The 25,662-nt window shown below is 36.5% G+C and overlaps 2 long non-coding RNA genes across 2 annotated transcripts in view; one reads left to right on the plus strand and one right to left on the minus strand.

The window, feature by feature from the left end:
• Positions 1–3,249, minus strand: part of LOC141410720 (uncharacterized) — a 93,370-nt gene extending 90,121 nt beyond the window's left edge. Inside the window, exon 1 of the long non-coding RNA XR_012435510.1 lies at positions 3,059–3,249. This is a non-coding gene — a long non-coding RNA (uncharacterized lncRNA). The remainder of the gene's footprint in view (positions 1–3,058) is intronic.
• Positions 1–25,662, plus strand: part of LOC141410835 (uncharacterized) — a 234,845-nt gene that overhangs the window by 189,916 nt on the left and 19,267 nt on the right. The gene's annotated exons all lie outside the window — the stretch shown is intronic.

Consider the following 25,662-nt stretch of genomic DNA (forward strand, 5'->3'; position numbering starts at 1 on the left):
ATGCACTGACAACCATTCCTGTGGTCTTTAAAATGCAAGCTGGAGTTGATACAGGGAGTATTATTGAATACTCTTTATTTACCTGGCTAAGTGTTTGGCACTTTTACATGTTTTCTTACTTTTTAAAAAACCTGTTTAAAAACCTAGGGTTACCAAATTTGTCAGCAAGGAGGTAGCTTGATGAGAGTGGCTTTGGGAAGAGGTGGTGAATATATGGCTGAGTACACAGAGGATGCTTCTGAAGAGATACTTACATTTGAGAGAGTGGGTAATAGAGAGAAACAAAAGTAGGAAAGAAAAGTAATGAAGGCAATCTTTTGGAAGATTTCCATAGCAGTATTTCCCAGTTTAGGTAAGTTGACATGAGAAGTGGCCCTTGGAAAAGAGAGTGTGGCTTGAAAAGAGCTCAACCACTCTCCTTTGAACTCCCCCCAGTCCCCCACCCCGCCCCAAGAAACTTGTTCTCTGGCTGTAATAACCCTTGCGGTATTGGCTTTGCTTTTCTGGTTTGGAGGCTCATTCACCTCTGGAGGTAAAGATGAATCAGAAGTGATTGGTAACCCATAAGAAGAAATGTACTCAGCATGAAATTCAAGACTCAGGAGTAGGATTTGGAGAGGGTTTTAAAGAAGCAAGGGAGAAAGGAGTCAGCAAAGACACAAAGAACGTAGTAACACAACCAAGAGGAAAACACTGAATCAGGCTACAGTGATAGCAGCAAAACCAAGTGAATTTTAAGAAGAAAGGAGTACTGGTTGGTGTCCAGGGCAGTGGAGCCTATTGAGAATCAAGGAAGCCTGTAATAAAACTGTTGTCAAAATGGGTCACCCCTTCTTCTCTGTTCCCCTGTGTAGCTACTGCTTTTGAGTATATCAAATATATAATTGACACCATAGCTTTCTTTGCACATACATAAGTCATTATAGCAGGTTGATGGAGATGATTGTCATTGTCATCATTTATTTATTGCAAATGAGGAAACTAAACTCTGGGAGGTTAAATACCTTACCCAAATTTGCATGGCTGAATTCTTAGGACCAATATATTTTGTGACACTTGACTATGTGTCTCCCTCTTACTCTCCCCACAAACCCAAAACACTAAAGTGTTTCTTTTTGTATTGCCTCTTTGAACATTGCCATTCTGTGTGCATAGTATGTGTAATATCGGCACCAGAGAGTGAAAGGAGAAGTGGGACGAGAAAGAACAGGCCATTGAATGGGTGACAGAGAAGGAACTGATTGCAAAGGAGGTGCAGTTTTCTGCTCTCTCACTAGGCACCTCCAGATCCTATTTGTTTGACCATTCTAAGAACTGTTCTGTAGCTTCCCCATTTCCATAGTTGTTAAGTATAACATTTTACATCTGTAATGATTTTTGACTCATGGCCCTCCCTACTTCCTAAACATGCTATGTATCTAACAAAGCTTTTATTTGTACAGTTTTCTAAATGCTCCGTGGGATGATTTTGGTAAAAAGAGAACTCAAGGAATGTTGAGTGAAATGGAAATATTTTGTTCACTCTATATGATATTTGATTTGACCCTCCCTGTCATCTGAAAAAGAGATTACTTAACACTAAAGATAAATACAGTGAAGAAGGACTATAGATCCTTGGATAAATATAGAGCCTGAATAGTCAACTCTGTTGACAGGCATCCTTCTGCACATTAGACAGATTTTCCCCTACAAGAGTGAATGTTTGTAATATATTTAAAATAGAGATGTGGATAGCCTTTTTACTAAAGTAAAGGAGTGTATACAAAAGAAGTTCAGTGTTTGAATGAGCCTTGGAGATTATTGGATCCACATTGCCTCTTGCAGATGGGGAAATAGAGATTAATTGGCATTAACATCACAAAACTAAGAAGATGGGGAGACCATCAGACACTTGCCTGGTGACCATAGAAAACTGCTCCCCATTAACCTTACTGCACTCACCCTGCCTCTTCTACTCCCCCAAAACAAAATACTGAACTTTTCAAATGTTTCTAATCTCCTCAGCTCTATGACATTTATTTTGGGATATTAAAACCAGTGCCTATTTCTTGATGCATGTATAGTAGAATAATTAGAAACATGAAGAACTTGGTTGTGGAGCTGGGTTGATTTGATGATTTAAGAAATGAATTGAGTTCTTATTACATGCGCAATGGTGAGCAAGGTATGGACCCAGTGCTCCCAGGCTTCAAGGATGATAAAACTAGTATCCTGTTCTGCCACTCAGAAACTTCACTTTGGATTAGTGACCTAACCACTTGGAGTATCAAATTCCTCATCTATAAATTGGAATAATATCATCTAATAGGCTTACTGCAAAAAAGGTATGCACAAAAAGTCTCAGTACAGGAACTCAGTAAGTGGTAGCTATTATTAATAGCTTCATTTTATAGATAAAGAAACTATGGTTCAGAAAGGTCAAGCTATGTGCTGAAGCTCTCACAGGTGTCAGCAAGGTGATTCCCCACTGCTCCTTATAAAGATGGCTGGGACTCCCCAGGCTATGCACTTAAATTTTGTTCAATAGTATCTTGTGCAATAGTTGCTTTCAGTAGCATTTTTTACATTGCAATCCCTTGGAATGTAGAAGCAGATGATTGAATGATTTAGCAGGTGTTAAGGGGAAAAGAACAGAAATTCTTAAATTGAATTCTTCATCTCTTTAATAAAAAGAACTCCAGAGGCGGTTTCCTGCATCTTCCCCATTTGGCCAATCAAATAAAGTCTTTGCACCAGCTTTCCTAAGAGCTATCGTGTGTTAATTTTAAAAGATGCTTATTAAGTACCAATAATCATCCCCCCAAAGCACATTTATGGATATAGAACTTGCCATTATAGAAAATTATGCATCATAGACTGTCCTAATATTGTGTTATCTTCAGACAGACATGGTGGCTTTACTACTGTGTAATGGAAGGTGAAGAGACCATTGGTGCCTGTTCAGTAATATTCACATGCTTTCAGAAAGATTTAAATGTAAAGGCAAATGATATTTTAACAAATACTCATGTTTTCCCCTATTCTATGTGAAAAAGAAAAAATAAATAAAATCTGTTACCTCTTTCGGGATTTCAGGACTGAATTTTAGAGTGCTCGCTCTGGACGAGGGCTAAGGTGTTATCTTCATTGTTACAGTTCCATGTCTCTTTTCTTTCTTCACCCTCATTAACCATCAGCCCTAGAGTTTTGCTTTCCTCAGGATCACTGGGGAGATTGTGATGCTCAGGGCTCATCCACATCAAATGAATCTTCTTTCCTGGGGGTGTGTGGGGTGGGTTTGAGAGAATCCACAATTTAAACAAGTTGTCCAGGTGACTTTTCCTCATAATAAAGTTTGGGAACAACTTCAGGTGTGTCTGTTTGTTGTCCCACTCTGATCTTTGTTTTAAACATGTGTTTCTTTTACCTGGTTTCATGTAAGAATCACCTGGAGAACTTTGAAAAAATACTGATGCCAGAGCTCCACCCCTAGCCATCCTGAACTAACTGGTTTGGGATGGAGCCCAGCCATGAGTTCTTTCTCCAAGCAATTTTTCACTTGAAGCCAGAGTTTGGAATCATGGTAGTCCTTCTAGGTTCACAACCTGATGCTCTTAGTTCATCTCCTTCTGTCCCTGTATTCTGCCTCCTTTTTTTTTTTTAATCACTTTCTTATTTACTACTTCCTTTATTCACATTGTACTTCCCTAATTCCTGACAGATGGGATTCATAGACCGTTGGCACACAAAAAGGGACACTGTAAAGCACAAAGCAGGAAGTAACTCAGCATTTAACATTTGGATTGCTTGTGTGTGTTCTAGTTACCATCCTATAATTCAAATGATGCCCTTTGCACCTGGCTCTGTGATTCTGATTATGGAGAGGAAACGCCTTAAAAGTAAAACAACAAAAAAGGTGTGATCCTGTTGGTTGCTGATGTTTCAATTTACTACTATGACACGGAAGAGGGTCAGGGGATACATCTTGTTATATCACTTCTTATATCTCAGATAACTTGAGAGGGACTTAGGCTGAAGATCAGAGTTAGTCCATTTTCTTTATTCTGTGACCTGTAGATTATTTCCTCTTTCTGGAGTTTTAGTGATAATTATTTCATTAATTATTTTCACTTAATGAATATTTATCGGGCACTACTGCAATTTGAATGAATGACCTATAATTAAATGCAACTATAACAGGTGCTTAGAAACTGCTTTTGCTAAAAAAGCACTGACTCCTTCCTTGGACCTATAAATTAACTAAAAGTCAAAGAAAGGCTTGGCATTGCTGCCTCCATTGTACATTTCTCTCTTTTACTCTGAGTTTCTCCTTCCTACAATCACCATGTTTCCAGGTAGAATAGGACTGATCGATGACATTTTTTAGGACAAGAGCTGAAGTTACCCATAAGAAAAGGATCAGCAGAGCCTTGCATCACAGACCACCCTGCAAATTAGGACAATTACCTATAATGATGAGACTGCACCTTGGAGCAGGAGTAATGATCTCAGGGGAACACGATTATCCCCTCGAGTGATAACAGCAATAACAACTTCTCCAGAACCCTTCCCAGAACCAGAACTGAGGTAATGACTGGCCAGGCCTCACTTTTCCTGAGGTTATTTGATTGTATATACTTCTCTCCCCCTGCCCCAATTCTTCCTCTATTTAAACCTAAAGGTCATGTTTGGGGAAGAAGGGCTAGGGTGCTTACTTTGCCTCTCCCTGTGGCATGCCTGTGTTGCTTAATAAATCTCCTTTCTTTGCCTTTCTTTTCTTGACATGTTGGGTTGAGTGGCTGGACCTGACATACAGAACCCCTGGAGTAGGGCTTGTGGTTTAAAACCATAGTTTCACAACAATATGGATAAATTTTACTAACAATGTTGAAAAGAACACAGGCACAAAAGCAAATTGCCATATAATTTATGTAATGTTGAAGCATTAATCTGTGCTGTTTAAATCAATGTTGTGATTATGCATCAGAGTAAATTAACTCAAGAGGCAAAATGCTAGACTTTTGGTGTAGAAATAATGTTCTATTTCTTAATCTGGGTTCTGGGTACAAAGTATATTCAATTTGTGAAAAGTGACTGACCTATTTGCTTATTATTTGGGAATATTTTGAAACTCTAATAAAATTCCAATAAAAGTTTTAAAAACTATATAAGGAAAGGTATTTACTGGGCATTGAAAGACACTTAGGATTTATTGGTAAATAAACCAAACACATTCTCTGCTCTTATAATATATGCAGTCAGGTAAGGAATACAGACAAGTGAGAGCAAATACAATATTATAAGATTTCCTGGCACTAAGACAGCTCAGATGAGCTTTGAGATGCGAACAGGAGCTTGCTAGTTGACTAGGAAGAGAGGGTGTTCACATGAGCGAGCAGAAGGAACCTGGCTCAGGAGAACCAAAGGACATGGTGTAACAGAAGAAATGAAATGATCTGGCATGATGAGAGCAAAGTGAATATGGGGGTAAGTGATGGAAGATGAGAATGGATAGATGAGCTGGGGCTTCTTTATAAGCCATTTCAGAAGCTGGACATTTGCTGAGTGACTGAAAAACTCATCCCTGCAGGATGGGAAATACATTGGAGAAGGCAAGTCTGAAAGTCAAGAGGTCTGAAGTGCCAGCAAGAGATTGGGGGGTCTAGCTATGACAGTGGCACTGAAGTGGAAAGAAGCACTGGGAGGCCCTGAGGAGATGGACTTGCCAGAATTTGGTGTTGGATTGGAAGTGAGGGAGAAAGAAAGGTCAAGGTTGAGCAGCTAGATAGATAGTGAACTCTGGGGAAAGATGGTGAGTTTGGTTCTGGGCACAAAGAGAATGAGACTATCTTACTTCCAGCTGAGAATCCTTCTTACAGGGTAAGTTTTCTTCTCTGCCATCAGACCTCCCTAACAGCAAAGGCTATTTTAAATAACTACATTAATGATAAAATGAAAAGAAGCTCTTAGGTCCATTCTTTGGGCAAAATGTGGTTAGCCTCTTAAACCACTCAGTTTTTCAGCCTCTTTCCTGGGGAAATGGTGACACCTAACAAGCCCCATCTACCCACAGGGAAGCAGAGATGAGAAAATGGAATCCCAGTTCTCATCAAGTTCCCTAAAGGCGAGGTAAAAGCTAAAGAGAGTTATTATGCTTGTTAAAATTTCACTGTATTTAGCCGTGGAGAGCATTTTGCATTCATGTCTGATGTTAGATGATACAAGATGTCTATGTTCTCTTCAACTTCTCTCACACATGGAAGGCATTTCTGATAGTCAATGGCAAAAGGCCTGGAATAGACCTCTCTTCATTTTTACCTTAGAGATGGAATCTTTCCAAACCTATCTGTGCCATTCTGGAATTTTGTTTCATTCTATGTTCTCAACAAGTTGCTGTTGAAATTTGTGTTCTTCCCAGAGCTGCTCTAGTAGGCTGCAGTTATCTAATGGATGCCACTGTTCCTCAGGTTGTATGTATAGCTCTGGCCCACAACCAGAAAATCATTCAGAACCATGACCTCTTAAATCTAAAGATCAAATGACTCCAACAGATTGCCTTTTCTTTCTCTGTCTAGTGAAGAAAATCAGGGATATCATTTTATGGTGAAACCCAAATTTTATTAGTTGTGTATTAGCTAGCTTTGCACTTGAAAAACCCAAGGCAATTAACTTATAAACAGAAAAATGTTTATTTTGACTAATAGTTATGGAGGTTCCAATTTGAGAGTGGGCAACCACATTGCTTTGGGACTCTGGTGAGGGCAGCATGTCACGGCAGAAGCACATGGAAAAGCAACCTTCTTTCATTGTAAGTCAGGAAACAGAGAGAGGGGGAACTGCTGGGGTGTCACTATCCCCTTTGGGGGCATGCCTGAAATGACCTAAAGACCTCTCACTGGGCACCGTCATCTCCCAATGTCACCACCCTGAAGACCAACCCTTTAACACATCAGCTTTGGAGACAACATCCAAACCAGAGCATGTCTAAGGAGATAAATGAAAATCTTTCTTGTTTGTGTTTTAAAAGTAATCCAGCATTAAAGGTCAGATTTATGTTTAATCATGATTTCCTCATAATTTAAACTTAAATCACAAAGTTAGAGATTAGTTGTATGGTTGTCACTAAGCTATGTTCAATGTATGATTTTTTGAGAGTTCAATTCACCCATGTATCCTTCATAGATTCTGAAGTAATTTTGTAATCATGATATATCATTATGAAGGTTTGCTATCTTTAATGCCAGGCAAAATATAGATAACTATTTCATAGGAATACAGTCATGAAAAACAATTTATATAGTTCTGTCCAAGGTATAATAAATAACTTGGTGATAGTTAAATACATAGCATTACATGGTGTTAAAAAGCATCAATTTGACTTAGGAATTTCTTACGTACTTAATTCATTTTTAGCATCTCTGTATCTTAATTTCCTTCCTAAGTATTGAAGTTGTACAGTGATCTTTATGTTCAGGAATTCCCAATATATTTCAGGAGATTTTATTTCACATATTTATCCTATAGTTCATTAATTATTTCCTTACCGATGCTCAGAATATTCTGTAATCCAGTCACTGACAGTATTTATTTCACTGATTATAGTTTTCATGTCTAGTATTTCTGGTTAGTTGCTTTTTAAAATTTGCTTGTCTTTTTTTCACTTTAAAAATTACATAATTTCTTTTATTTGATTTGATTTAAAATAACCTTAGGCTGCATTTTAACTCTAACTCTTGAGTTGTGAATCATGCTGTTAGTTGCACAGCTGATTCCTTTCTGTGGTGGTGTGTCCCTTTCTGGTTATAATTTTTGATAATGACCTCACCTACCATGCAGACTCTCGCACATGTCCTGGCTGAGGTAGAATCTACTTTCCTCAACAGATCTTTTGTACCTTTCTATTTCAGACCTGCTTTCCTCTCTACTCTCAAAAGTGCCTGGTGCCACTGGCTTCTGAACCGCTCTATTGTTGAACAAAACTCTTCTGTTCCATCTCATACATGTGGTTGTGAGTAGGAAAGAACCATATTTGAAAGCACCCACTGAGAACATTTCAAATCACTAATATAGAGAGCCTTAATAAGTCTATTGGATGATTATTTCCTACTATTTCATATATAAATTAAGCATACATTATGATCACATTGTAGACACTAAAGCTTATCTAGTTGAAGAGAATGGAAATGTTTGCTTATACAATCAGATAAACAATATTCTAGCATTGTGTTAAAGTGTTCTGGGAGAACAGGCAATAATAATGATGGTGGTGGTTTATGGATATTTAGTTTCTACAAGGCATTGTGCTAAAGATTTAATTTTAGTAATAACCCGAAGAGGCAGCTAAGCAGTACAAAACACATGTGAAATTCTCTTTTTATACATCAGAAAACAGGGTTCACACGTCAAACAGGAGTTATACCCTTAGTTAGTTATAGAATTGGCTTGTTCGTGTGTATCTCTCTTGCCCCAAACCTTTCTTTAGGAGGAGAATCTGGGGGAGTTTGTAAAAGAGGTGGCAACTGAGCTGGGTCTAAGATGAGTAGATGTCAGCCTGTTAGGGATGTTCTTAGGAGAGAAGTCTTAGAAAAACATGGGGGATCTGGCAACAGGAGCAGCTTGGTGGGTTGGGGGCATAGGGAATATGGAGGCAGAGTGGGTAAAGGATAAAGATGAGTCTGGAAAGGTAGAATGGGGACCACGTCCTCTAGACATCACAGCCTATAATCTATGATACTGCCCAGCAACAGCACATCCCTTGTATTCAAGAAGGATAAGGGGAGTGAGATTGAAGCTACAGGTCAAGCATACTATTGATGAATATTTGGATAGAGGAAATGTAAAGTTAAAATGTTGACCTTGTGTGTGAATTCCTAACTACTGTTTGCCTCATGGGAATTTTTCATGCTCCTCTGTGCTCCTGTGTTTGCCATCCTGATGCTGTGTTTACCTTGTAAACACTTATGGCCTCCCTGCACTGTCCTTGGCTCACTGCAAAGCATCTGTCTCAGTTTATTACTGAGCTCCACCTCAAAAGTTCCAACCAGTAGTGCTTTTATTATTTGCTGTGGTTGAAGTTTGCAAAAACAAAGAAACTCCCTAAAACCGGTGTCCTGGACAGAATATGGTCTATGCTCCATTTCATGACTTAAGCAGCTGAACTAAAAGCAAAATAATAATAGTAATATGTGATAACAGATAACATGTATAGTAGTGTTAGTGATCTTATGGTGTTTTATCATTTTTTTGACATATGAATTTTTGGTTATCAAATGGGTAGAAACATCTCCCCATAACGTGCTATTATTCAGATACCATACTGTATATTGGAGTGTTTCATTTATTTTCATTTTTGCAGGGCTGGTGTTGAACCCAGGAATTTGAGCATGCCAGGCAAATGCTCTACCACCCACTGAGCTATACTTCCAGTCCATTTAAGCTTTTGAAAAATAAATGCAATCAAAACCTGTTTTTCAATTTGTTTGAAAAATAAATTTTGAAACATTTTTTTCTGTATTTGCAGAGAGATTTCTCTATTGCACTAGTGTGTATCTTAGAAAAAATGAAGACATAAAGAGTTGTTACTTATAGTAGTCTTCTGTTGACATAGATATTTCCCTGTCAGTTATGTGTGCACATTGATTAAACAGAAGGTATCTGAGCACATTATTTCACTGGAAATCCCAATTAAAGTGTCTTATAACTTGCACAGGTCTAATTGAACTTGTATTCTTGGATTGTGCTTATTGTCAGCTATTCCTTTGATTTCAGTTTGGGGCAGTCACTAAATTCTTGTATTTATTTCCATTTTGCCAATTAGCTTAAGTTGTTAGTGCAAATTTATATGTCCTGGTTCTTCTAAGTCCTTGGCAATTACTTCGGAACATTGAACACTTAACTGTGCTTGCTCTGGGGTACTAGCAATGAAACAGTAATTAACTGAGATAGCTGCCTCTTTCCTTCAAAGCTAGAAGATGGGATTATACTCTAATAAACAGGTTTAAAGCAACATAATAGTAACACTTTTGATAACAAGTTTTTACCCATAGTTAACATGCAATTTGATTTTTTTAAACATTAGTTAAGCACTACCAGAATGAAAGCACACCAAATTTTGGTTTGTCAAATATAATAAAATGCAAACAGATCAAATCTGGATTGGCTTAGCCGTACTTTAGACTTTATATGATGCTTTAAGTGAATCATAAATGTTAATCATGGGGAAATCTTGACCAAATGCGAGTAACCTGATTCAGTTCTACTGTGGTTATGAAGCAAATTGAATTTTCTTTTCTGATTTTTTTTATGTTTAAGAAATCCATTTATGGTTATTGAAGAATAGACTTAGAAATAACTTTGAAAAGGTTTTAAAATTAATCTATTTCATCGCTTCTAACATGGTGGTCATTTTCTTGTTGAAGAAGTAAAATGAGGGATGAATTATCCCAAATATACTCTGAAAAGTTAAAATGAATTTCAGAGACACTTAGGAGCAATCAACACAGTTGCTGGGTTTCTTGCTAATGCATCTGGGTCAGGATGCTAAGGCACTGAACAGACACTAAGGAACAGAAACGTATGTGTGTGTATTAATATACTATGCACAGACGTATGTACACCCATTGCGTGTATATATCTATGTATATGGTGTACACATATATTGTATGTATACTTGTGCACATGGATTTTTTTCAAACTTGTGATTTTCTAGGCAGCGTAATATCGATCTAATACTTCAGAAGCATGAAATCCAGAGATGAGGAGAGGATTTTGTATGTGTAATCTTTAGATGCTTGGTCTGGGGAGCAGACTGAAATGGAGACCAGGGAGCTTTGATTTGGAAACCTCTAAAGTGGTACAGAGGGAGACAGTATAGCTGTCTGAAGGCATCGTGAATTCAAAAATTTCAACTCTGTTTACTGGGAGATCAGTTTTAGAAATTTTAGACGTTAATATATTGTCAAATTATGTAACTTAAAATATTTATTTTGAAAAGATTATGTGGCCATTTTTTAGATATTACCTGGATTTCATAAAATCAGAGATATTTATGAAGTATTTTATTTAACAACCTTTTCCTCCTAAGGTTTGATACTATTTGTTCTCCAGCTGGCGGTCTGCCCATTGTCAACCTTTACGTGGTTAGAGCATTCTTTCTTTTAAAATCCGAGTCTCTGGGCAATGGGAATTTGTACAGCCAGAGAGAGAACAGTGCCTTGTGTTAACTTTCCATAAGCCCAGGGAAATTTACTTCTCTTTGTGGCTTATAATTTACTTCTCTGTCTTTTAAGACTCAAGTGTCTGTTTCTAATGAAGTTTATTGCATTTTTGAAAGTAAAACCTGGATCAACTATTCTTATACAGAAATGTCCATATCAGATAGAAAGATTTTAACTTAATATCAAAACCTAAGATATTTATAGATGTTTTTTATTGGAAAGCTAACAGCTCACTTGAACATCTGCTTCTTTGTTTTCTTTAGGGATTTCCAATTTTCTCCCAATCTCTGATGTGTGTGTGACTCTCCTCCCCCCATTTTAATACAAGTTAGAATGAAATGTATTATCAGAGGCTCATTTCTGGCAGATATCTCAATCTCAGCAAAGAAGTCCAGACCACGATTCCTCACCACTTTTTCCTCTGGCAGCCTGTTCTCCCCTCTACCTTTCCAGAATCAGTGATGGCACCACTCCTTCCAGGTACTCCACAGGAAGCCCCTTGGAGAAAAGTTCACATTACTTTGGTCCTCCCCACCTGGTCTATCCTAACCATTTTATTCTACTCTATTTTTTTTCCTCCCATAGCAATGATCATCTTATAACATATTATGTGGTTTACTCATTTGTACTGTGTATTGCCTATTGTCTGTCTTTCTGAATTAGAATGTAAAATCCTCAAAGGTACAAGGGCAAGGATATTTGGCCCAAAGGGCTAATATAATTCCTCCATTGAGGACACACAATAAATATTTGTGAATAAATGATGAAGCAAGCTATGAAAAGATTCCATCAGAGATTCCCAAGTATACTATTTTTACTGCCTACGAGGAAGTATAACTATTCAATATCAAAGGTTCCTTTGCTGACTATTCAAATTAGAATAGTTCAAAGTTTTCTATAATTTGGCCTTCAATGTAAGACAGAGCTGGGTTAGGCTGGTTTTGAGAAATAGTCAACAAGTGAAACAGATTTTAGAGACTAGAAGAACACTTGGCAATCTTATCTAGTCTTTGATAGAACTTACATATGAAGTACTTGGAGAATTGTAGGGAAAAGTCGTTCAACTATGATCTTGAGAAAAATCTAATTTATGTTTTTCCAATTTAATGTGGCTACCTTATTCAAAGTGCCTTACAACTTATTCAAATGCCTTACAACTGATGAATGGATTGAGAAATTGTGGAGTCTTATTCAGCCATAAGGAAGAATGAAACTATGAAGTCTGAAGGTAAATGGATGGGATTGGAGGACATCATATTAAGTGAAGTAAGCCAGGTTCAGAAAGACAAAGGCCACATGTTTCCTCTCACATGTGGAAGGTAGAATCCAAAAGATAAATGTATACACAAAACCAAACACGATCATATACACATTTACATGTAGCATGTTTATAATTGTGGAACTACACGATAGCACTCAGGAAAGGAGGGAAAGGAAAAGAGAGTGATAGTCAACAATAAAGAAATACATTACATCTGTGCAGGTAGAGGACATAATGATATGTACTGAAAGCTGCTGAATAATGGGGGTGGGAGAATGGGTAAGGGAGAATAACAGATGGGGTTGAACTGACCAAAGTAAAGTATATTCACAGCTGGAATACTTCAAGGAACCCATTTGAACACTGATTTTGGAATTAATAATGAAAGACAGGACTATAAAATAGTTACAGTGTTGGGGGGTACTTGTGTGGGAGGAGGGTGAAAGGGGGAGATGAAGGTGAAGGAATATGGTTGATGGGTTTCATATACATGTATGAAATAGAACAATTAAACCTCTTACAATTGCTTTAAGTGAAGAAGGGAGAGGTGGCAGGGGGTGGGAATGAGATGGTAAGGCAATCTACCAATGTACAATGTAAGGCTATTTGGAATTGTCACAATGAATTCCCCCTGTACAATGAATACAAGCTAATACAATGGGGGAAGGTAATAAATCATTCAATGTGGGATGTACTCAAATAAAAAAAAAGAACAACAGGAAAAAAGGAACAAGAAAAGTCATATTTCATTATCTTTTCAGAAAATTAAGACATTGATTTGTAAGATAAATTGTTTAGAGAACTTTGCAGATGTAAAAGTTTTATTGTGAAAAGAATTGAGTATTTTAATTTTTCTAGGACATAGGCTTTGATTTAATGTATTTGATTAAAATAATCTGAATTATTGAGTAATATCAGTTCATTCTTTTGTGCTTTACTCTGTAGGGCCAATGCTTAAACTTATGTATTCACCTGCTTCAAATTGAAATCATGGAAGTGACTCAGATTTATAATTAAACAATTTGTAAACTACAGTTCTATAATCTGATATAGACCATCCAGGAATTCATACACCTTCAGAACTGGAAGGGACTTGGAAGTACCATATTTTAAATTTAATAGTCAAATGATTTGCCTGTGATCAACAGTCATACTGCCAGTTAATGGCAGACTCAGAGCTAGAACCCAGAGGTAAGGACCAGCTGCAGATTTTTTTTTCTCAACATGTTTTTTTTCCTATGTAATTTGCCTTATATCTTTCTTTCCTACTTATTTTAATTATTGGTATTAACACTGGACTACAAAATGTCATTTTTTAACTTTTAGTGTTTAAGAAAAACATTAAAAATAAATTGTGTGAAAACTCTTCCTTCTTTCTCTGAATCCTTTTGTAGAGTCCTTGTTTAAACATATCTGCTAGTTCTGCATATATTCTAAATCAAATCTTTCAAGAATTAAGAGACATATAACAGTTTATTGTAGTTTTATGTTTGCGAGAGCCCTCTCCCTGTCTGGGTAAATTTCTCTTTTCATCTATGATGTTATACTTGACTAACCTGGTTAGTCTCTACTGACCTTGATAATGACTGCAGAAGGAAAGAACAGTGCTCTGGTTGTCTGTGTTTTAACTTCCCTGAACTGAATGTTGAGCTAAAGAAGCTGACCACCTTGGACCTGACTTTCTGCTATTGCTTGACTGAGGAGAGCATTCTTTTATTTATTTATTTATTCATTTATTCACATGTGTGTACATTGTTTGGGTCATTTCTCCCCTTGCTCCCCTCCCCTCCTCTCTCCTCCCCTCCTCCCTCTCTTCCAGGCAGAACCTGTTCTGCCCTTATCTCTAATTTTGTTGAAGAGAAGACACAAGCATAATAAGAAAGACAAAGTGTTTTTGCTAGTTGAGTTGAGGATAGCTATACAGAGAGATTCCTAGCATTGCTTTCATGTACAAATGTGTTACAACCCAAGTTGATTCATCTCTAACTGATCTTTACACTGGTTCCTGATCCCCTGCTCATGATAAGCTCTGTCGCTTTAAGGTTTCTGTATTAGAGAGCGCATTCTTGATCTTGGAAAAATAATTCCTACAAGCAGGCAGTTTGTATCCAAGAGCTACCATATTTCAAGTAGTATTGGTAGAACATTAGTTAGCAATGCTGGTCAATTTGGATAATTTGAAAGAAAAACAGAGATTTGTAAATGACTATGGGAAGTAGAATCAGTAAGTTGTTTAGAGGAGCGAGAAAAGATCAAAGGAGGAAGGAAACAATGTTCTGGGTAACAGTTTGGTATAGCCTGGTGTTATAGTAGGAAGAGAGAAAAATGCACTGAGCTACATTCTGTTCATTCTCAAAAGAAGTATGATTAGAGGTAAAAATAGCCTGGCTGGTGAGTTAGTGGAACCAAAGCCAAACCAACCCAAGAGCACCTGGTTGACGGGTTCCAGCATCAGGAAGAGGAGGGAGAGCGATTTGTAGGGAGTTAAGCTGAGCCTGGCTTCAGAGCTTGATGGGTGCTAACTACACAGACACCCGTCTAGGAGGGTGTTTTTCCCATCAGAACGGATCTTGAGGGGGAGCAGGGTATGATAAAAGGTCAGAGGCAACACGGGAAGGCGTTCAGCTGAACAGAGAGGCAGGCATAACATCGACAAGATCAGTGTCAGGAGGAACATGACCCCCAAAGCCATGGCATGTGAACTCGCTGTCACAGTTCAGGTTTCCCTGGACTTTTTAGTGTCTAGATACAATGTATCCAGTTAGCATCAGCTGTGTTCATTATGACGTTTCCTGTTGCTAGCCTGTTTATTGTCAGTCTTTCTCGCTCTGTTTCCATTTCTCTCATGAGATTCTTACACACAGAAGCTGGACTGTGTACTGTCTCTTGTTCTATCTGAACCCCACCCCTGCTTGTAATTGTACCCCAACCTATCCACATTCTAGCATTCAAGAACTCTCTGCCATGCCGCATTTTTATCCACTTGACACTGCTCACAATCTAATATTCTACAAATTCACCTATAATTTATACAGTTTATAATTTACTCTCCATCTCCTCCTCCTAGAATAAAAACCCTATAAGGGCAGACATGTTGTCTTTTCTCTTGGTGTTTTGTTTTGCTAATGCTGAAACAGTGGCTGGGGATTATGGAGTATTGAGTAGTTAATTGATTGCTGGGCCCTTAGTGAAATACCTTGGTTAGTGACATACACCTATCTGATGGCTATTGCTATAGTTTGACTTTTCAGTGTCCCCTAAAGATCCATGTGGTAAAGGATTGGTCCCCAGTTTGGTGCTATTGGGAGGTTAGAAAAACATTAAGAGGCAGAGTGGGGTCTTCAGATCTCATTTAAATGTGCCCTCCAAGTGGATTTTAAGAGCCCAGCCCCTTCCTCACTCTTTTTTTTACATTTCCCAGCTATGAGGTGAATGACTTTGCTCCTCCATGTGTCACAGTCATAATGTACTGCCTAAGAGCACTATAGGCCTAAGAGCACTATAGGCCTAAGAGCAATGGGGCCAATAAACCATGAACTGAAACCCCCCAAACTGCGACCAAAACAAACCTTTCCTGTTTATGAGTTGATTAATCCAGGTAGTAGTTACAATGATGGAAAACTGACTAGCAGTTATGTCATTCTCCAATTCCTTGCAAGTAGAGTAGCAAAGCCAGATATTGAAATTAACATTGTGTCTCTTGTTCCTGTGAGTTGTAAGCAAGTGTAACCGGTATTGGCCTAAAAGGAAAGCAAGAACATAACCTATGGTGGGACTGATGGGGACCTGAAAAGATTGGGACAAGAGGGCTTTCCATTTTACTCCGCACAATCCAAAAAGGGCAGGGATGGTGACACATGCCTGTGATCCCAGCTACATGGGAGGTGTAGGTAGGAGTATCATGGTCCAATTTGGCCTGGGTGAAAACATGAGACACCACCTGAAAAACAACTAGAAAAATAAGGAATGTGGCAGAGCTCAAATGGTAAAGGGTTTGCATGGAATGCTGAGGTACTGAGTTCAAAGCCCAGAGCTAAAAAAAAAAAAAAAAAAGGCATAGGTTTCTCCTTAATGGCTTTGGATCTAGATCTGTGTCTGTCACATTATAGTGTGACATTGAACAGATCACTGTCTTAGTTTTGTTGTCCTACAAAGCTTTTCAAGATAAACCTATACAAGACATATTAAAACAGTTTTAGAAACTTGAGATGTTATGCTTTTGTAAAACACATTGTCATTAAGGCTCTCTTTCTATTTTTAGTCTTCATTTTTTACTTATTTTTAAATTTAAGTTTATTTTTTAACAAATACAGAAAACTTTGTACATATTTTACTCCATAAAATCATGCATATTTAACTCTATAAATATTTGCTCTGATTTTATGCGGTGAAATGTGTACAATTTTTATGTATCAGTTAAAAATAAATTTAATTAAACACCAAATAAAAATATCCCATAAATATACACACTTTTTATGTCTCAGTTAACAAAAAATTTTTTAAAAACCAAAGCTTTGTTTTTAAATATTTTCTCAAAGATACCATATATCTATGTGTAAGCCAAGATTTTAGGGGTACAGTATATAATTTCTTTAGTTAATATTACATATTTTCCATAGCAAATATTTCCTGGGTTTATAATGTCAATTGTTTTTTGTAAAGTATAACATTTTTTTGTTCCTTCATTTGGATATGAACATAAATTTCTCCATCGGCAAGCAGAAAATAAAGTCAGACTATTCACAAGCACTGTTTTGGATTGAGAAATCTTGGCTTTAGTGGGAGGAGCTGGATGGAGGTTGTATGGGAACGTGTGCAGAAGGCTTCAGCAGGTAGTGAGTGGATAGTAAGGAATGAGTTTGTCAGGAACTAGCCCGACAGGTACACGGGCCATAAAATGCGACCATGAGGGACACAGTGTTCCTGATGGTGGTAGTAAATCCATTTCAAATAAAGTGACCTGTTTGCTTAAACTTTCCAGTGTTCTGTCAGACCTTTGGTGCTGTGAACCAGCTCAATATAGAAATTATCTCACCCACAAGCTGCAGGGCAGAAACACTCAAAGTACAGATTGTTATACCAAAATTGTGTTTAGTAAAACAAAATTCTCTTGAAATATTTGGCATGTTGTCTTTTAGAACTTTCTAGTTTGAACAGAATTGACCCTTCTTCTGTTACTGATCCATTTATATTTTATCAATTATGTTCTTCTAGCATAGCATTTGGGATTTAGTCCTTACCTGATGAAATATGTATCTATTCAGCTCTGTGACAAATTTATGCTCTTTTAATTTTAATTTTTCATTAATGTTGTTCAAGGAAAAAAATGTTTAGCACCCCCAAGGAAGCATGGATTGTACTTATTCTCATAGATATTTCTCTGCTATTTTTATTTTTATGTGTGCTCTTTTTCTGCTACCTTTTCTCCAGTGAAGATTGCTTCAAATAAAGCTGTCTGATAGAGAGATGTGGTTGCTAGGGAGCCAGTCATGATGGCCAATGTTGCCAAGGAGGAAACAGAGGTGAGTCTCTGATTAGAGAAGAAAACCATTTTTTATTCTCCTTGAAAGCAAGTCTTCTTTATATACAGATGACAAGTTCACCAACTCAGTAGGAATAAGATTTCAGAAGGAAATAATTAAATTTTAATATGTTTTCTGAGAGTGATGTAAACCTAAAGACATTTCTCCAAGATAAATGGATGGGGTTTATACCCACTTATATCTTCTTCTGTGGTGGAAATTCTTTTTGAAAAAGCAATATGGTACAAATCTTTTGGTTTATAAAGCTAGGCCAGATCTCAAAGGTTTTGGCCTCATCACCTGAGTGGGATGAAGAATCTTTTCTAATATTTCTTCCATCTTCACATTTGGCTACATGCTTATCAGTAAACATTTATTGAGACCTATGTTCTAGCTAGGTATTTTACTAAGGACTTTTCATGCATTGTCCTATTTAATCTCATAAACCTGTTGCAAGGCATAGTCATTTCAGTAAACACTAGGAAATATTCCAATGAGTGGAGAAGGTGGGATTTGAATTCTATTCAGTGTCACCAAGTTCATTCTGATTAAAATTTCCTGTAATTCCATGGGTAATGAAGAATGCAACAAATCCACCAGTGTACTAGTTTTATATAAGCAACAGCAGGAGCACTTTTTCCTCTTAGTTTAACAAATTTCTTTAGAAAAAAATCTATAAGTGGTAAAAGCTAGTGAAATAAATTTTGGAGCTTTAATACAGTTAAAACTGAACTAAATATTGCTTAGGTTAAAGGTTATGAAGTTTGGACTATATTGCTTGGGTATATTAAACTAGCCCATACACTTCAATTCAATTGGAAACAACTTACTGAGTAGAAACTTCATATACACTACTTTGCTAGAACACATATGGTTATCACTATAAAGTTTTCTATATGATGCAGTGGGGATATTACAGATTGCAAAAGGAAAGCAGAATCAGTAGATATACCCCTTAAATATTTGAAATTGGCAAATCTTCAATCCTGGCAACCACCATGTTTCCCTTCAACTCTGCATTTCTTTCATCACTAGTATCCTAGAACTCTCTAATGGAGTCCTAAGGCCAAGGCCAAAGAGTATTTGCAACTTCTAATGTCATGTAGTGTTCAATATCACTACTATCCACATAGTGAAATCGAAATGAGTGTGTATGGAATTGACCAATACCCTTAAAGAGAAACATTTTGGTTCATATGTAAAGACACCATGAGCCAAACTAAAGAATACTTGGTACCCTGTTAGCCTGAAAAGCCATATCTTGCAGCCCAGAATATTCTTTTAGAAAGCAAAAGTGGATTTAAAAAAGAGAAAGAAACGTTCCCGGAGAGCAAGTTGTATTACCTACCTGAGTGAGGCGTAGGGAAACAGTCATAGTGTCTGGGTTTTCAACAGTACTAAATAATTTTATGATCACCACTAGCTACCTGTACCCTGATCACAGAGATAGGGAACAAAGGTTACTAAATGATTTTGAATGTGTACTTCTTGCCTATGGGAATTAAGATTGAGATTCTTTTCCATTGAGGGCTTTTTCTTATGCTACATTTTTTAAGAGAAGCTTTAAAAAAAAATCTATATTCTTCCTCTGAAATACCCTTTGGTTGATCCTAGTATGGGAGGGACAGACATTTGATTCACCGGACTAGCGTAAGTATGTCAAATGCCACCTGACTTCAACAGAGGTTGCTTAGAAACTTAGTGTTTGGGGGCTGTTGCCCTAATGGTCACCCATGAAGTTAACACTGTAACCTCTTATCTCACAGAGGGTGTGGCCAAACCTTTAAATGACCCTATGACATCAGCCTTTGCAGTAGACCTGAGCCTTGAACAGGGCTCAAGATAAAGATTTATCTGAAAGACAAGACTTGTTTCTAAAGTGCTTGGTGCTCATAAAGCAAGACAATTAAACAGCACTTGCATGTTTAAATACAGGAAGAGGGTGGAGGTACTCTTCTACACACCGTAATTTAAACTATATGCCAACTTTCCAGGAAAAACCTTATCAGCGAGTGAGTAAGATGCCATATTCATGCACGTTGGTTAAGGGAAAGAGCAACATTCAAATCATCTTTAAGACTGTACTGTTTGCAAATGCGCCAGTTTGACTTCTATGAAGGATTTGATTGATCTAGTTGGTCAAAATAGTCAAATCATGTAAATTACCTGTGTTAATAGAGTCCAGCGTCTTTAAGGGTGTGTACAATTCAAGAACCTTCTGGAAATTAGTATATGGTTTAATGTGGACCTCTCATAGAAAATAGGAAAGGACACATCTCATTCATTCCCAAGATACCTATTCAGTCTTTATTTAGGTCAAGCATTGCAAATGTGACTAGGGTTAGCTATTGGGAAAAACAATTCTACTATTAAAAAAAGAATATTTACTAAATACCATAGTGCTATTAAGACAGATTGTACAAAACAAGAGGATTTTTTATTCTTGGTTGTTAGTCAGCCTTCATTACCAATCCTGGAAGACACAGAAAGGTCCATTGCAGCAGAGACTTACATTTTTAGGTTATTAAATCACAAGGAGTGAAAACACTATTTCATGAGCGTGTAGAATCTTCTGTGTTCTGTGGACACACATAAATGATCATTGCTACTTTTTTTTTCTTTTTCAATAGGAAGTAGCTACAATTGATTGAGCACTGTTTTAGAATAAGTCAAGGTCTGTTTGTCTTGCATAATATTAAATTAAATCTGTCTGAGAGATAAACAACTTAAATTTTAATGCTTCACATTCAAGAGCACATCTGTGCTAATATTTAAATAATACATCTATCAGATTCTGATTCAATGATTTGGTCATCTTGAGGGTTAAGGCTTTTCTCAAAATCTCTAAATTTAATTAAATTTTCTCTTTACCAGAAAAGTGAGAATATTCCTCTAAGCCTTGCTTAGCCAAAAAAAAAAAAGTTGTACATATTTTATTTCAGAAGAATCTGCTGAGTTATTTATTTGACCAGTTTACATCAAGGCTTAGTCATAAAGGCAAGTAACATAAAGCAATATGACATTAATATTCTTTCTGATAGAAGCAGAATGACTGCAGCATTGAATATGTGGCTATTATGAAATTCACTCATCCTTTCTCATCTGTTGGAATCACTCCCATTCCCCAAATCGCTGAATGTGAGGCAGTCCTTCTAGGATTTCTGTAAGAATATAGGTATTTCTCTTTCACTTTTCATGTATCAGATGAATCAGTAGAGTGTGACTAGAATACATTTTCTTTAAAAAAAAATCCCTCCTATACATTGGTATATATTCTTGTACTCTTTCCTTCTTTTGTGTTTATACACACATATGTAAAACACATATATGTAAACATGTGTATGTATTTATAAACTCATACACATATATTCATTTTGCCTCATGAAATAAGATAGTATAAGAAAAAATTGGAATCCTATTAACTTGTGTAAGTTTCTAAACCTTTGAAAACTTCAGTTTCATTTGTAAAATGGAGCAAATCATATCTATCTTTGAAGGTTTTGTGAAGATTAAATTAAATGCAAAGCAAATATCTTTGCAAATTGTAGGCAATAAAAAAGCCTTTTTCTCCTTATTGTTAATTGTTAAACACATTAGGAGGTCAATACAAACCACTCCTTACTTTTTCCAGTAAGATTCAAGAAAAATGGTAGTACTATATTTTGGTTTTCATAATGGATAAGATTGTCAATCAAATGAAATAAGATTTAGTACTAGGAGACAATGATAACATCTTTTCCCATGTTTTCTCAGAACTAACCTAAGTACACTCATTTGAAATCTCATTAACCATTGAACCTACTTTGTAGTTTGACAAATCATTAATATGAATGGAATTGATTTGCAGTTTTGTTGTTTTTAAAAGATTGTGTACAACCCAAATATTCTTTTACCACATAAATAATCAGTTCCCAATATGCCAGAAAGACTTCACTGTGAGTTTTAATACAGCACAACTCTCAGATGGACCATTTCACATGTAATCTATTAAGAGTTCTATAAGTAGTAGGCATTTGTGGTAGTTTCCCATGGTGGTTACCACCAATTCTTTCCTTCCTTGTATATACTCACTGATCTTCACACCAAAAAAAGAGTCTAATTTCCATCTCTTTGAATCTGGGATGACCTTAAGTGATTAGTGTAACTAATATAATAGGGTAGAACTGATGCTCTGGAGACCCCAAGGCTAGGTTATAAGAAGTTTCACAGATTTTTTGTTGATATTTCAGACTCTTTCCTCTCAGGACCCATCTCCCTTGCTGTGAAAAAGCAAAGACACACAGAGAAGCCATGTGTAGGAGTTCCCCAGTTGGTTGCCATTATCAACTGCCAACCATAAGAAGGGCCATCTTGGATGACCAACCAAGTTAAGGCTTCACATGATTCCAGTCACAGAGGCAATTGGATTGTACCACATAAGAAACCCCAAATTAGAACAAGGCACCTTACAGAACAATAGGAAATAATAATACATTGTTTTGAACTGCAGAGTTAGGGGATAGCATATTATGTATAAGAGAATAGTAGTTCAAATAAATTAAATGACACATTTAATATATATGTTATATATATACATATTGTTATATCGAATCTCAAAATATTAAGCAATTTGAGCCCCAATTCTGTTTTAATTTCATTGGGATCAGGTTTCAAAAAAACATAATGAGTGCATGGTGTTAGATTTGAGGGGGAGAATTGAAATATAGCATTTTGGAACTCTAAGCATCATATGAATCCATCCATTCATTTAAATATTGATTATGTACGTATGCAAAGCAATATGCCAGGTGCGTGGGGGATAAAGGAATGACTCAGAAAGCTGCATCAATATTAACATTTTGGAAACCCCTCCCTTCCTGCTCAAAGACAATAAGACATGATGTTCCAGTTTTCTGCTGGGTTTTCATTTGGCATTCTCTTCAGTTTTTTCTTCCATTCTTTTGTGCATTTTTTTCAGGTTATTAATTTCTTTGCTTGAACCTCTAAAAAAGAAAAAATGGAAAGAAAACTAGCTTCATACATAATGACATAATAATCTGAAAAATAAACTAGTAAGCAATCTAGAATTTCCATGAAGGTTTTAGTTTTTTGATTGAAAGTGTTTTCTTTTTCTTTTTTTTTTCACCCCATACTATTCATGTTTTTCACTGAGATTTATGTTCATAATGTAGTATAAATGGCATAATAGATAATGGACTTTTTATGTAGTCAGATGCTTTAGATGTGGCAAACCAGCTACTAATTCCTTTCAAGAGTTGTGACTTTGTGAGGAACAAGCACTTTGGAGGGAGAGAAGCTGAATTCTGCTTTTAAATCTAACAGTTACTATCTCTTGATTTTGGGAAATTTGAAAAAACACTCTAAGCCTTGATTTTGTTATCTATGAGGTGAATTTAATGATGACATTGCTACCCAAAGGTTTTGGAAGTTGCCATAAATATTCAGGTAAAGTATTTGGAAAGACTCTAACACGTAGAAAGAGACCCAACATCTTTCTGAGATCAGGGCCATGGAAGCTCACTGTGAGTTAGGGTATAGCGACATGATGATACTAAGAGTTCAGTGCAATTGCACTTAGGTTCCACCATTAATAGAGCAATTTAAAAATTATTAGACTTCTTTACTCTTTTACAAATGGTTTTAAAATTTAAAAGTGCTCTTTTCACATGTGTTAAGCACTTGGGTGTTATTCTAAATGTATTGTGTCATTCTTTGCATCCTTACTAGGGTGCATGCTACTTTCTCTACCTACATTATCCTAACTTGTGCTTTTGCTCTCCAGAGATAACCTTTTTGCTCAAACCTGGAGCTGAAAGATGTAAGGGGATTAAGGAAAAGAAAAACCTTAAACAGCATTGATTATTTTGTAAGTTTTTGGTCCCAATTATAATATGTTTCACCTTAATTATTCAAGCAGTCTGAGCTCTATGTTCATTCCATAGCTTTAAGGTCCATAGGTTCAAATTTTATAATTTGCGGTTTCTCCAAATACAGTCTGGGGTGAAGGCACTACCAGCTGGTGAACACAGATGCTATTTCATTAACATAGTTAGCCAAATTTCAGTGAACCCTAGTTTGTTTTTGATTATACCAGGAAGTTTAGTCTTTGTGAGTTCCCTTTCCCCAAACTTCCAGATATTCCCAGTGATGTTGACATTTAGTCATGAAATTTGCCTGGTTGCCGATCTTTCTTCAGTAAGTGCAATCTGAACTCCACAGACCTTAGCATTGTTCCATATTTTTGGACCCCTGCTATTTTCCACTGCTGCCACTGAGGAGGCTGGGCATCCTTTATATTTGACACAGGACATAAGGAGTCTTAAATCTTCTTCTTGCACCTGTAAAGTGTGATGGGAATGAGCTGTGTTCAGAGGAGGAAGTAAAAGTTTGCATTGATATGTAAGTGCTAGAATAGTTCTGACAACTCTCTTAATTTAACAAGAAATCAATTATAAGAATAAAATGTGCTTATTTTAAAATTTGAGACAATATAGAACTATATGAGTAAAAGACAAATTCTCCAGTTTTAAAAGCCATTTTGTTGGTCAATTGTTCTATATATTTCTCTCTCTCTCTCTCTCTCTCTCAGCAGTACTGGGAAAGTACTTTACCCTTTGAGTCATGCCTCCAACCCCGTTTGCTCTGTTGATTTTTGAGATAGGGTCTTGATTTTTGCCCAGGTTGGCCTGGACTTCCTATCATCGCTCGGATGACTGGCATGTACCACCATGCCCAAAGTTTTTCCATTGAGGTGGGGTCTTGCAAATTTTTTTTGCCCAAGCTGACTTGGAGCTGTGATCCTCCTGATCTCAGTCTCCCAAGTAGTTAGAATTCCAGGCACGAGCCTCTGGCACCTGGCTCTTGTTTCTAGTGTTTAAAGTTTGTTTTACTTTCATTTTTTTTTTAAATAAGAGCCCTAGAAGAAGTGGAGGGGGGGATGAGACAGATAATTTATTTGGGGAGATAATGGATGAAATATCGCACTCTCGTTGGTTAGTATTTTATGATATATCTTTATACTTTTATTTTTAACCTATTTTTCTATTAAGTTGAATCTTTTCTAAATAATGGATAGTTGGAATTTTAAAAATACAGTCTAAGTTTTTTTGTGCTTGCCTTTTTAAGATTTCTTTTAGTGTTTTTTCCTAGAAATGTAATGTAAGTAGCATTCAAAGTCTGAGGTCAAAAATACCCTTATCTCTCTCCCAACCCAATCTAAGACTTAATATACTTTAATTCCATTTATACTTCTCTTGATTTATATTATTTTGCTAAATATTATAATCCTACATTTAGATTTCACTATACATTACGGTTATTATTAGCTTTATTTGGTTAAAACTTGGTTATATTTTCTCAAACATTTTCTAGTTTCTTTGCTGTTTCTCATTTCTTACATTCCAGGTGTTCCATTTGGGATCACAAACATTCCACATGAAGAATATCCTTGAGGATTTTATTGGTGAAGATGTATTGATTGAAATTTTCTTAATTTTTGTTGCTTTTCCCCTTTAAAAATATTTTTTCTTTGAATATAGAATTCTAGGTTGACCATCACCATTTCTTTCAGCCTACTAAAAGTGTCATTCCATTATCTTTTAATTTCATTGACACTCTTGAGAAATTAGCTGTCAGTCTAACTGTTGCTTCTTTTGCTCTTTTAAAAGTAATCTTTTTTTCTGCT

This window comes from Castor canadensis, chromosome 9, assembly GCF_047511655.1.
Source record: "Castor canadensis chromosome 9, mCasCan1.hap1v2, whole genome shotgun sequence".
In the NCBI taxonomy this organism is placed as follows: Eukaryota; Metazoa; Chordata; class Mammalia; order Rodentia; family Castoridae; genus Castor; species Castor canadensis.